Source organism: Montipora foliosa, chromosome 10, assembly GCF_036669935.1.
Source record: "Montipora foliosa isolate CH-2021 chromosome 10, ASM3666993v2, whole genome shotgun sequence".
NCBI lineage: Eukaryota > Metazoa > Cnidaria > Anthozoa > Scleractinia > Acroporidae > Montipora > Montipora foliosa.
Window position 1 is genome coordinate 33,471,426 of NC_090878.1, and position 14,450 is coordinate 33,485,875.

At 38.1% G+C, this 14,450-nt stretch overlaps 1 long non-coding RNA gene across 1 annotated transcript; it reads right to left on the minus strand.

Moving 5' to 3' along the window:
* Positions 1-11,159: 11,159 nt before the first annotated feature.
* Positions 11,160-14,318, minus strand: LOC137974043 (uncharacterized). Its single transcript, XR_011117380.1, has 4 exons — positions 14,229-14,318; positions 13,850-13,894; positions 12,161-12,209; positions 11,160-11,749 (listed from the first exon to the last, which is right to left on the minus strand). It is a non-coding gene; the product is annotated as an uncharacterized lncRNA (long non-coding RNA).
* Between the last annotated feature and the right edge of the window lie 132 nt (positions 14,319-14,450).

A 14,450-nucleotide genomic window follows, 5' to 3' on the forward strand; every position in this document is an offset into this window, starting at 1 on the left:
AAATTTATGGGTACATTTTTGATTGGTTAAAAAATCATACGACCGTCATATGACTTGAAAACAATGAGATCATCAACTTCCTGTTTCATTTGATTATATGAATATTTAACACACTTCATGCATGCATCTTCACAAAATGATTTCACAAATTTGAAAAGTTTCACTGAAAATTTTCACAATAAGGAAGTAAAAATGTGAAGCTTTTCATTGGTTAAAATCATGGAAAAAAAACCCTTCATTTTGTTTTCATGTTCCATTTGATTGATAATGTGAATATTTAAACGCGCTGCTTGTATCTTCCAAAGTCCCTTCCAAAATACAAACCAATTTGTAAATAAAATTTATTTCAGAAACAATTTTGGCAAAAAAAAGAAGAAAGTTGTGATTGGTTAAAACTGGCTGGAATATATATATATATATATAGAGAGAGAGAGAGAGAGAGAGAGAGAGAGAGAGAGAGAGAGAGAGAGAGAGAGAGACCATTTTCACGGGAAAGCCCCCTTTCTGTATTTCCGAGAATTTCACGCTTTGGTGATTCTTCCATTTGATTATGCAAATATTTAAACATATTAGATTGCAGTATTGGATTTATCATTTGTCTCTTTGTTTGAATTTTTAAAAAATATATAGAAAAAAAATTGTGTTGTAACTTTTGAAAAATATACAGAAACAAATTTGAATCCCAAGGTCAACTTTCAATGCATAATTAATTAGTGCTGTAGTTGGTGAAAGAGTAACAAGCTCAGAAATCAGCTCGTACCCCAACTACTATACTACTTTGTCAATAAGTGTTAATTGTGGAATAAATTATTACAGAAAGATATAAATGTAAGTAACGTGTTGTTGGTTGAGGTGGCGAATAGTTGGTTGACGGAAAGGAAGGCGACCTAGAGAGGAGACTTGAGAAGAGGAGTTAGGGGGCCTGAGGGCAAAGAACACGTTACCCTTGCTAAAAGTCGTCCATTTGTAAAAGGTGATGTTCGCGAGGTGTTAACGAAGAGTTGGTTCTAGAAGTACGTTGGTGGAGACGACGGTGAGAAGCTTTACTCCTAGAAAAGGCGAGTCGAGTTGACTGTAGACCTACAGCAGCTGCAAAGGAAGGAAACAGCAAGAAAGCAGAAGTAGTAGATCCTAATAGGGTATATAATCTTACTTAAATAATTATTTATTCAGCAGAAAGCAAATCGTTATTTTTAAGAAAATTACGACATTTGTTTTTGATTTCCAAGACATGTTTCGATATTACGAACATCATCGTCAGTTACAGAATATTTGAAAAACCGCTAGGACTATGTAACAACTAGGCGAGACATGCATAATTAATTATGATTAAGTGACAATATAAATTGGGAAAAGTTTAATTTAAACCAACAAGTTCATCACGTTAACCTGACACTTACGCTTTAGGCTCCACATTCTTTCAAACACTCTGTAACTCATTCAAATATGTAATTCTTGAAAGTTAACCATAATTAATTTTGCATGCTTCACCTAGTTGCCTAGTTGTTATATAGTCTTGGAAATAAAAAATGTCGTAATCTTCTTAAAGATAAAGAATTATCTATTCCTTTACAATACTTAAAAGATAATACTAAATGTAATTATTTCTTTTAATGTAAAATTTACAGTCAAGCAGTTCAGTCCTTTGCCAAACCAGCAGCAAAATCCAGGATAAGTTCTTTAGTACTGTCGAAAACGAAGACCTCGAAAATAAAGACATGAGGACTTCAAAAATGAGGACCTCGAAAGCAAAGACCCCGAAGATGAAGACCTCGAAAACGGAGACCCACTCCAAAAAAACGTACCATTAAAGTTACCTCAAATGTTATTTTTTTTAAGAGTTAGCCCTAAGCAGATCTAAGGGGCCAGTTACATGAGTTGAGCTGGCGCGGTTAGGTGGGCTGGCTCGTTTAGTCGAGATCCCGGCACATCTGAGCCGAGAAACACACCAAATATCAAATTTAATTTGGGATTACATGGAAAAATCTCAGCCCGGTTAGCCAGACATGACGATGCCGGGAGTCCAGCTAACCTGGCTGAGATTTTGTCGTGTAATGGCTTTCACCTGGACAACTCACGGTTAGCCCGCGGTTAGCCGGGCCACATTACACCACTTTAAAGTAAACCGCCCACAAAATAGTTTTTTTTTTTTGTGTGTTTAAATAAAAGAGATATCAGATAGTAAACCGTAAGGCTTCTTTAAATTGTAGAACTGGGAATTTTAATGACAATTTAGCGTGACAAACGTCTCTCCACTTCTTTTTGTTGTTTTTATCTTTTTTTCACACGAAACAAACTGGGCTGGCTCACCTTATGTAATACCTGGCTAAGACTCATCCCGGGAAACCCGACTAGCCCGGCTCAGGTAAGGGGCAGATTTCATAAGCTGGGCTGGCCCGGTTAGCGAGCTGGCTCGTTTAGTCGAGATCTGTCACGTCTGAGAAAAACACCAAAAATCAAGTTTGAGATTACATGGAAAAATCTCAGCCCGGTTAGCCAGTAGCCGGTAGACCATAGAGAGACAAATGCCTGTCTACTTTTTGTTGTTGTTGTTACTTTCTTCAGTTTACATATCCTATGTTTAGTCCAAGCTGGGTTGCCTCAACTTATGTAATACCGGACTGAAAGATATCCCGCAAACTTGATTAGCCCGGATGATGTAATCGGCCCGTTAGGGGCCGATTACATGAATCGGGGCCAGCCGGGTCATTCAGGCTGGTCGGGTTTGCCAGGATGGGTTTCCGCCAGGTATTACATGTGGTGAACCAACCCGGTTTGGGTTAAATTTAGAACAGTCAGTGTAAAACGTGGACTAGGTATAAAACACGGACTGCGGATCGGGTATAATATGCAGACTGAATACAAAACACTGTGGAAAAAGTGTTTCGCACCATAATTATCAACCATAGAGTTAAACTGAATATTTTTTGGCTTCTAAAAACGACGATCAATAGCTCAATAAAGGTTTTAGTTGAAATTGCAAAACGTTTGTAAGTTGTATTTATCAGAGCTAAGACACGAAAGTAACTTATGAAATCCTTCGCGGGTTACCAAATTTATGTTTAGAAATCGAGAAATTCGAAGGACTTCAGTGGGAGATGCTGATTTCCATTCCTTTTCCTTTTTAAATCGATGGATTAAAATTTGAGATAAATCTTTACTCTTACTTTCTCTACCGCAGTCGATGTTGTAACTAAGCATTTCTGCGTAAGCGACAATATTTTGACACAGAATAAGAGTACTCAAGGGCTTTTTTCAATCTGTATCTGGGCCAGTACAAACGAAATTTTGTTCTATACTCCGTTTTTGAAAACTCAGTCCTTGTTTCATACCTAGTCTGCAGTTTGCGTTTTGTACCTGGTCCGCGTTTCATACCTGGTCCTCGTTTTATACCTGGTCCGCAGTCCTAGTCCACAGTCCACAGTTCTCGTGTAACACTGACCGAATAAAGAATATGTCGTGTGAAAAAATGATAACAACAACAAGAAGAAGTAGAGGCTAAATTGTTATTAAAATTCACCATTCTACAATTTAAAGAAGCCTTAAGATTTGCTGTTATACATCTTTTATTTAACTGTAAAAAAAAAAAAAACCACTATTCAGTGGGCAATTTTGCTCTAAAGTGGAGTAATGTGGTTAGAAATCACTGGCCCAGCTAACCGGGCTGTCCCGGTGAACGCCAATACATGAAAAAATCTCAGCCCGGTTAGCCAGCTAACCAGGCTGAGTTTTTTCCAAGTACTCGCCAACTTGATTTTGTGTGTGTTTCTCAGATGTGCTGGGGTCTCGGCTAAAACGACCCAGCCCGCCTAATCGGGCAAGCCCGGCTCTTGTAATCGGGCCTTTAGAACTGCCTAGGACTAACTCTTCAAAAATAATAATTGAATTAACCTGTCCGTTCTTTCGAGTGGGTCTTCGTTTTCGCAGTCTTCGATTTCGAGGTCTTCGTTTTCAAGGTCTTAGGGGTTCGGCCTTCGTTTTATTGGGTCTTCGTTTTCGACACTACCCAAGTTCTTTCGCATCTTCTCTTCTGGCAATCAATTTCGCCTTTCAGACTTTATTGCACCCGCGTCACTTTCTTTGAGTTTTCTCCTCTTCTTGCTTATCTCAAGCTGCTTTAATTCGTTGAAGGATTTTCCTCATTCGCCGCCACTGACAAAGGGACTCTTTCCGGCAGCTCCCGCTAATGGCTCCCAGGAGTGTTTTCATTTCATTTCACTTTTACCCTCAGGATTTCGTTCTCCAACTCCTTGCTCTCCTACACGTCCACAACCTTGCCCCATTTCAACAACCAGCCAACGCCCACGACTTTTCACATCTATATATAGTTAAAATAATTTATTCAAATTACGACTAAACAATGTCATTTTTACATTAATACATTACAGCACTTAAAAGAAGTTCTAAAACACTAAAGCAGATAATATATAATACACTAGGGAATAGGCAATAGTTAGTTAACACTTATACTAACGAAGATAGTTTACGATAAACATAAGTGAGTTTGTGAACACTGATGCCAAAATTCAAAACTCCTGAACAGACTACGCTGTTAATTAAATTCTTTTTCTACACAGGAATTTCCAAATATGACCGCACGAAGTCAGCCATCACAAAAAAATGTGTTTTTTCTCAAAAAATATTTAAAGTTAGGAGGAAAGAAATACATCATTTTAAAGCTATGAAAATAAGCTTTCCAAAAACATATAACTTCTATACATAGAACTACAATATTTTATAAAAACGAAAGTTGAAAAAAAAAATTTAACAAAAATAACATTAAAATGGTCTAAAATCAGTTTTCCACACAAATTTGGCCATTTCAAGGTCAATTACGAATTTTTTATGACCGACAAAAATTATCTTCATTTTATCAGCTTTCTTGGACATAAATATGACCGAAAACTGATGAGGCACTTTTTGAAATAATCGGATTAGCGATCAATGCGTAATGTGATAAGGTGATGAGAAGTCAAATTTGCGACCCGTTGCTAACGGCAACGGAAGCGATCGCATTACGAATAATGAACATCTGTTTGCCAAAAACCACCCAAATAACCGATTTTTCGACGGAAAATTCATCCCAGAGGATAAAACTATTCACTGGACATGTAATAAAGGTAAATATGTGCGAGCGAAAGCGAAAACAAGCGAACATTTTGAGGGAAAACACAATTCTTCTTTCTTATTCATTTTATCATTATTATGCTTAGATAGAAAGGTCAATTATTGTAAAGCGCCTTGAACATAGGACATGAGCGCTATATAAATACTCATCAGATAGTATTCCAGACCAGAATCCAATTTTCCGCTCAGGGTCATAGTGCGAGAAACGGTTGAGGGAAGAGCAAGGTGGCCTTTATCAAGTTACTACGAGAAATGGCTCAGAGCATGGTTTCTGAATTTTTAGGCATAAATTCTCAAAATCATTCAGGTTGAAGTCACTCCACCAGAACATCTAGTAAAGCTAATTTGTAATCTAATTCAATTTTCATTGTGAAGCGAATGTTAGGGTGTTGCGAATTCATGTAATAGCGGAGCTCCGTGCGCGCCAAAGGCGTACGTGCACACGTGGAGCACCGTTGTTAAGAAAATATGGTAACCCATCGATGCAAGAAATTTTGGTTTTATGGTCATGAGGTCATCGACCGTACGTCCACCCCTTCATGTATGCCAATGTGACCAGTATTATGCTAGTTTACAGCATACATCTTTGATATTGGACATCCTTTTCTTGATCAATTGACACCTGTCAAAACAACGTATCCACTGACCAGTATCACGTGTACATCAGTAAAAGTTTTTTTTTTTGACTTCGAACTGACAAAGTTTTTTTATGGCTTCTTATTTTAGCGTGATTCCTATTCGCTGGCTATTGACTCTGAAATGGATTTTTTCCTTTTCCATTCGCTTGCTGAGGGTGAACTTCTTTTCTGTTAATACTCATGCGGTTCAAGAAAAATTCAGTGCCAAACTGGTGAATCCAAAAGTAAATTTCACTCGAAAAACCGATATCGCACTCATGGCATCGTTAGCGTAAAGTATACCCTGGAATTCACTAGTTAGGCAATGAATTTTTCTGTAGAAGAAAGGAAAGGAAGTGATTTAATTATTAACGCAGCAACCGCCGGGAAACATCAAACCGCGGACAATTCGAAACCCTTTATTTTCACTAACCCTAAAGTCAGCTACACCATATACGTGGTCATAGAATGACCCATTGAACAGAAAATGTGTCGGAGCTGTGGCAAGGTGAAAAAAAGTTCTGAGTTCACTCTTACTAGATATAAGTTTGATATCAAGGCTATCCTCCCTGATGTGACGAATGCTTTCATTCAACGTTATGTTTTGTAAAATATACTATCGATGCACGTTAGATTTCAGCTTTCTGAGGAAGAGTTGAGAAGCTGACTCTCGTAACAAATTTGGATCTTCTTTAATTTACTTGAATTTGGAGGAGTTTCGGATCAATTTTAGCATACCATTCTCATAGCGGCTCTGTCACGCTCTTTTGGTCTCGACGAAGATCAATGCTTGAGATGCCTCAAGTAACATCATGGATTAAAAATAATGATAACCTACAAAGTGTAGAAAAGCGACAAGGTTCCAAAAATATATCCATCATTGTTTTGCTCTCTAAAAGGACTTTATAGCTGTCCTTTTGAAAAGTGCAGGGTGAGTCGGCTAACACCAAACCACCAATTTCCTGTTTTGGAAACTGGGCTCCCTTGTCACCCATAGGCTATGTAAAATTTTATTCTCTTCTGCTGTTACTCATGGCAAGGATGGAAATGGACTGCATTTTGAAAACTTTAACAGCAACAAAGAGAAGGCCTTGAGCGCAGTGTTCATCTGATTCATTGCACCAACTGAATGATATATGTATTTTTTTTCCTTTAGGACTTTCGGTGACAGTGACCTTGTTCGCTTTCTCAACATTATTCGCACTATGCTGCGAGGAGTAGAAACAGAAGTGCCTAACATAAGGCAGGATCGAGAGCGTTGTGAGTTTTATGCCAACCCCATCCTTTGTGAACTGCGACATACGGTACTCATCAATGTTCATTTACAGCGCAGTGGCAATCACAATCCAAATGAACTTTAAGAGCTACAGACATTACAGGAAAATCTCAAAGCAATTCATACATTGCTGAATGAGCTTCCTCTAATGCATGGCTATGCCTATACGCCACCAGCCCTCGTCCAAGAAGGCCAAGGTACGTGATAACGTCTGAACAGCTTTTGTGTCTTCGCAGTGAATTTTTAAATTCACTGCGCAAACAAAATTTAAATAGCTGGGCCCTTGGAGGAGACCTTAGAGTCTCAAGACAGACAATATACAACAGGCGCAGAGAACTGGGGCTCTCTTTCGATTTCGAACGGTTTTCAGTAATTCAAGATACCAATTTGGATGCAATGGTGCAAGAGGAGCTAGATGCTTTCCCACGCACAGCACTTATGTCCAGGTTTGGCCCTAATTACATGCACGGCCAATTTTGACATCCAACACGAAGTGTCCCTTTAAGTCTATGCATTTGTTACCTATGTTCAACAATAAGGTAAGCGTAAAGGTTAGCGTTATTTTTAGCTTTGGTTAAATGCAGTAGTTAATCTTTACTTAAAGAACCGCATTTGGGGGACATTTTGTGACATAACTTGTCTGTATTCTGAGACACAAGTGATGTTGAAGTTGGCGAGAAGAGCAAGGGGACACTTTGTGACGCTTATTGAAATTCGCGTGCATGTCAAGCCTGGACATATCTCACGCACAGGCGAAACAAATGTCATGGCTGGTTTACGGAAATGCGGGGTATATATCCAAAGCTGGAGGGTGAGGGAGAGTATTGCTAGTGTTGATCCATCCCATCAACACGGCAAAGAGATGTGAACCAACAATATTACGTTGGCCATACAGTGATCTACACCCTAACTATTTGTGCCACATGGACACTACTATGGAATTGCGGCACCGGAGATTTTGCATCCATGGATGTGTGACGGTTTTTCCAGAACCATATTGTGCCTGAGAGTAAACAATAAAAACAGGACAACAACTCTTTTAGGCTGTTTTCCAACAGGGATCATCTGAATAGGGATATCTCTACCGTCTTACGGTTGGTAATGGAGGAGAAATATAGCTATTAGAGAATTTATGGTATCGTTTCGTGGAGAAAACCGCGGATGTTTTTTTCACAGGGTCAAGTGTGCGGAACACTGAAATTGAAAGACCGGAGGGATGTTCTAGAGTGTGTAGTGTCCGTATTTCCATCCATATTCTTATTTTTGGAGGACTATTTGCTTTTAGATACTAGAAATGACATGTATGATGTGCACTACATTTTCTCACCAAGAATACAAAGACTCTTGGACGAGTTCACAATGTGACCAATTATCACTCGATATCAACTGAGAAGAATAACCTGACTCCACGTCAACTTTGGGCCTCTGGGTGTCTGCTGCGCTATAGATCTCCCGATGCAGGTATAAGAAATGTCTTCTGGACACATATGGTGATGACCCAGAGGGGCCTCCCCCAGCTCCTGACAATTTAGTATCGAGAGTACCTGTTGCTCTCATCCACAATACTCTGACAATTGCTCTTCAATAAACTTTTGATCCACTTTCCGATGATAGCAATTATAACAGAAGCATTTATTTGCAATTCAGGGAATTCACAAATCGTCTTGTCCAAAATGGCAGTAATCCCAGTCAGCAGTAGAGGGCATTGAGGGTGTATTCACTTATTGGATCATTTTCCTTCTCTGCTTGAATTTAGTTTTGACTGTGATTTTCTCATGCGATCTCTAATTATGTGTTGTGTAGTTTGCACTATTGACTGAGAAAAGCTTTTTCAGGCAAGGAGAAAACAAAGTTCTTTGAAAAAGACTACAGTAACACGGCCAATCATTTGGTAATTGCTCATCCAGTGCAAAAACCCGGGCAGGAATCCAAAGTTGCGTCCAACAGTCTTTCGTTCTTTCATTATTCACCTCAACGGAATGCTTAAGCTTGCCTGACAATAACATGTAAGGGTTGCTTAACCGTATTTGCTGGAATAAGCGCCGCGGCGCTTATTTAATTTTTCGCGCCACAAGTGCGGCGCTTATTCGAGGGTGGCGCACATTTAAACATTGTACCAGACAAATTTACTTTTTCTATATTTTTATTCAACGGTATACTTTCTATCTGTTCATTTTCCTATGGACTGATACTAAACTGATAGTAAATCTAGAATTACGAGAGAAATTTACGCGGTGAAAAAACCCGAGAGTTTCATGATAACGAGAGCGAAAACATCAGTGGTGAGCGCAAATTCCTTTGTCGTTGTGGAACAATTTATAGTTTTTTCCTGGTTATACGAAATTCCTCGAAGTAGCGCCACATCGGCGGTGCTGCGTATATTCCAGGGCTCGCTTATTAACTTTTTTGTCCCAGATGCGGTGCTTAATCGAGGACGGCGCTTATTCGAGTAAATACGGTAATCATAAGTTATAAACATCAACTTTGTTTTCATATGACAAAAGAAAAAAAATAGAAAACATAATCAGTAAAAAGGGTGCAACAACGTACATAGAGAAGTTGGGAAATCCTTTTCAGTTAGATGTGCAATTTAAGGATCTCTTTCTGCCTTTAAGAAGAATATGAATAATTTAACTTTTAAGGAGGAGCTTAGCTTAAATCATCTTCATATTTAGCTTGAGTTAAATTGTCTTCTATAAATTGTTACAGATTTCTAGTTAGTTAGTTTGTTATATTAATTTTTAGTTCTTAGTTTTTTTTTTTTTGAAAATTATTTGATTTCGAGGGCCACAAGTTTACTAGCTCTTAGCTATTTATTGTTACCCTCGTTAAATAAATAAATAAACAAATAAATAAAAAAAAGTGCTTACTTTTGTATGAAGAAAAAATAACAGAATGACTGAACTACTAAGGCAGCATAAATCAATTTGATGAGATGTTATTTTTCCACATGAGGCTGTGCTTGAGCCGCACAATATTTATTTAAGCATGTGTAAAATGGCCTGTACAAAATGGTTTGCCATACGGATTGTACTTTTTGTAGTGTTGACTGCCCGAAAATCACTGGCCGCACATATGCCCCAAATCCTGAAACCGGTGATATACCTTCGAACAGTCTTATATGCCCATTACTTGACTACGATTGACTATCTTCACGGAAAAATGTAAAACTAAAACATGCGTTGTCCGTTTTGGCCTAAACAAAGATAAATGGGCCGGTTTAGACAATCGTGTCATAATCCTTTTACTTTTCAAGACTTCCCCAGTAAGAGGGTGCTAAAGTTAAATGACATGCTTATTTGATCAGTGACATGGGCGTCATTCTTTTCAGTGGAATATTCAAAGTGCATAGGAGTTGAATAGGGGTCAGTTTATCAAGGTGACTGGTTTGAACTCAGGCCCAATTCCCCTCGGGCAACGAAAATTCAAGACCATTCACTACTTGCAAAATCCCATGATGCAATACACTTTCGGGAGATTTATACACAAAAAACACTGCAAGGCCATTACACTTGGGTCCGGACTGTATCATGCTTCAGTGAACCGCATATCCATAGCTTTAATGCAAGTAACCCCCAAGATGAACTGCATTATGGGATTTGTGCAAGTAGGGAATAGCAAAATTTCGAAAACATGGCGAAAGGATTGCGACTTTCGGAACTATTTCAATTATGGGTACCATTCCGACCACACGGAACCATTTTGATATTTCGGAATCATTACGAAGTTCGGGGTACACTTTCATATGGTAAAGTCTGCTTACGAGCCTAGAAGGCCCATCGGGTCGGCGCTTATCTCCGGTTTCTGTAGCATGAAGCGACTAGGAGTCTTTCTTCCCCTTCCTGGATGGGATGCCAGTCCATCGCAGGGTTACCCCCAGCATTAAATTCGCCGGTACTCATTTATACACCTGGATGGAGAGAGGCACCGTGGGAGTAAAGTGTCTTTCCCAAGAAACAACACAATGTCCCCGGCCAGGCCCCGATCCGAAGTCGCGCGCACTAACCATGAGGCCACCGCGACTCCCTCATATACCGGACTAAAATGGTGCAGGACAAGAGAGCCATTGTTATTGCGATTAGGTCTTGCTAATTAGGTATTTTTTGATCCGGTGTGTGAAAGATTCGAATTTTCTTTTTTGTGTTTACGAACGGTGGGCCATACTCGTGAACTTCAAAAAAAAAAAATTACGATGGTTGAACAGCAAAAGATAAAAATTACGATAAAAATCTAATAAATATATTATTGTTGTTGTGTTCTTTTGAGCTTTGCTGGTGTCTACGGGGCACTCGGAAACAAATTTTGATTATTCAATTATTTGGGTTTTTTTTTTTCCTTTTTTTTTAATTGACTTGGTGTAAGCCCTTACTTTGATAATTAGCTCCAAGCATTGGAATCAGTTCTGAAAAATATGTTTCTGGTTAGTTTGCTTTAATGTAAGGTACAGAGAAAAGGCTTATGGGAGATCATAATCTATTTTATTCATGAATATCTTAAACAACTTCTTGTCTCAGGGGTCGAAGTTCGTTACGACTTCTGATTTCTAGTATGGATGAATAAAACCTAGTTAAATGGCCTACTTCGTGCGGGTTCGCAAATCATATCTGAATCAAGTCTCATATTTCCTAATGGAATCAGTTATAGTATAATTTGAATTAATGCATGGAATTCATAAAGTCTGTCCTCTTCCGTTGCCTTGAGTTGGATATTCCAGGACCTCAACTGGACCCTGTCAGTAAAGCAAATTCAGACGTGTTATTTAGCTTTTAGCTTGCTTGTTAGAAGAATCGGACCAACCAGAATCCGAAGCAACTTTCAAATGGACAAGGGCAAAAAAAAAAATTCAGCAAATCTGCGTTATAATAATAATAATAATAATAATAATAATAATAATAATAATAATAATAATAATAATAATAATAATACTAATACTAATACTAATACTAATACTAATACTAATATATTAAGCAGTGTCACGTAAGGCGAAAAAATATTTGTTCTCGTTTTGAGCCCCATAACAATTATATGACAATAACAATTTCAGTAGCCTAGAGATCAGTTCTTCATGACATTTTTTCTTTGTCTCTTTGAATTGCGTTGAATGCTGGGCAGGAAACTGTTAAGTTATCTTAAGCCTTACCTGTCTTTAAAACTTTACCTCTGAGTCGACTGAGTCATTACTGTTTGACCTAAATAACAACGTCAAAGTTTTAAAAAAATACAAAAAAATTCAAAAATATAAAGTTACTAATATATATATAATTTGTTGCTTTTCTAACAAAAATTGTATTAATGAAATGTATACTGAATAGCCAGTAGGGCAGTTGCTATTTTCACAGCTGTGCCTGTATTCTTCTGGATTTTATCGAGCTTCTATCTTTGCAACTGTTTGACTAAACTGATCTTTCAAACTTTCATTTCAAAACATCTTCTCTCTTCATTTTTCTTTAAAGATGATAACGTCACAAACAGTTGCATTTTGAAGACATGGCTTTTGTTCCCCAGCCTGTTCCCCAGTTCAAATAAGCCATGTTATCTTGTTCCCTGAAACCCCTGGTAGGGCTTCATCTCCAATTTCCGATCTCAGAAGAGATAAAGCTTAAACGCGGGAAATTGAATGAAAGTAGTCCTTGGGAAAAAATCTGCGTTCACCAAAAGACTAGAATTATACAAAAACCCATACAGCACTGATGAAATGGAAAATGATTTTTAAAATCAGTTTAAAAGGTTCTCGATGTTCTTATACTATCACAGCCTCAGAGAGAATTCCACAACTTATGTCCTAGATGTCGAATTGAGCGTTTGAGCCTCAAAAGGCAACGTTTAGTGAAAACTATTATTTTCAACATTTTCAGCAGTCTTGAAGCCTTAAAATGGTCTTCTTTTGGTTTAAATCGCAACGAGATGGAAAACTGGTAAAAGACGCTCCTTTATGCTTCAACGTAAAAGCGTCAAACAGTGCATCATAGCACTTAATCTTAGCATTGAAAAAAAAAAAAAAGAAAAGAAACCACTTTTTGTCTACTGAATTGGAGGAAAAGGTCCGCGATATGTATCTTCATTTAAGTTAACATTACTGTGAATATTGTCACGAAAGAGTTTATCACAGCTCTTTCGTTTGGGGTTTTTGGATCAGTCAGATATTGTGGTTCTCATGCTGATACTATTTGTGGCATCTCGAAAGAAATCATACTCCTCATTTCAAACAGATGCTAACGGAACGCCACACAAGAACCCGCTTGCCAACCACTCCCACGTAATTGGAACCACAATATCCTACCCAGAGTATTAAACAAAGTCTAGCCTGCGTGCAATAATTCAGGAACAATACTACAACTAAAATGTGGAAGACCTGCAAGTCTTCAGTGAAGGAGATCCTGTACGAGTCAGAAAACCAGGACAGAAGATATGGTTAGCTGATTTTGTTACCAAGAAATCTGAAGCATCTACAAAGATTTGTTTTCTTAAGCTTTATTCACACTTTTAGTTATCTTTCTTTTAGGCCTAGCTTCCGGTAAATAGCATTTCAAGACACAGCAAGTTATGGGGAGAAAAAAGAGGGTAAAGCAGCTCACTGTCCTCGAGGGATCAACTCGCAGGCTTTCTGTATAACAAAAAATGCATCAAAATGGACGAGGAAGCTATCGAGTGAATTACAACAACAGTTAATGGGAATACAAATGAAATTGGTGGTATCACTTCAGTAGGGTGTAATGTGTGGATGTCAGAAAATTGGATATGGTTTTAACCGATTTAAAGAGGGGGCTTACAAGATAATGCAAATAATCGCATGTCATTCGCTTTCATATACATTATTGATCAATCTTACCTCCGGAATAACACTTTTCCGCCATCATTCTTTTTAGCTCTATTCCTAGAACATGATTATTTAGCACACGTCATCTCGGGTCTGTATAGTTGCCAACAACCATTTACCAACTCATCGATCGTTTATGGTAATTCCGCGCAATAATCAACTAAAAAGATGGTTACCCTGTTGTTTTGACCAAATATGACCAACCCAATTAAGCCATATTGTCAGTGGAAATTTGGGAATTTCCTCGTCTAATTTTCCTATGGGAATGACCCAGAAATGTAAATCTTAAAACAAGCTGCGGTAAACGGTAAACCTTTCACTCCCCATACCACAATTTTTTTTTAAAGAATGAAACTTGAGGATTTGCACATTGACCTGATCCACATCTCACCTTTTTCGGTAAAAGTACACAGCCAATATGATGGCAGCAATAAAAATACACACCAACACGGGTGTGACTATTACTTCAACGCTAGACCCTACAAGAGAAGAAAAACAAGCCAGGATAGCTGTACAAGTACATATCTCACAATGGAAATCTTAAAAACTGATCTTACTGAAAATGCGACGTTTGTTCACTTGAAAATTTATAAATTGATCCAGAACTACTCGT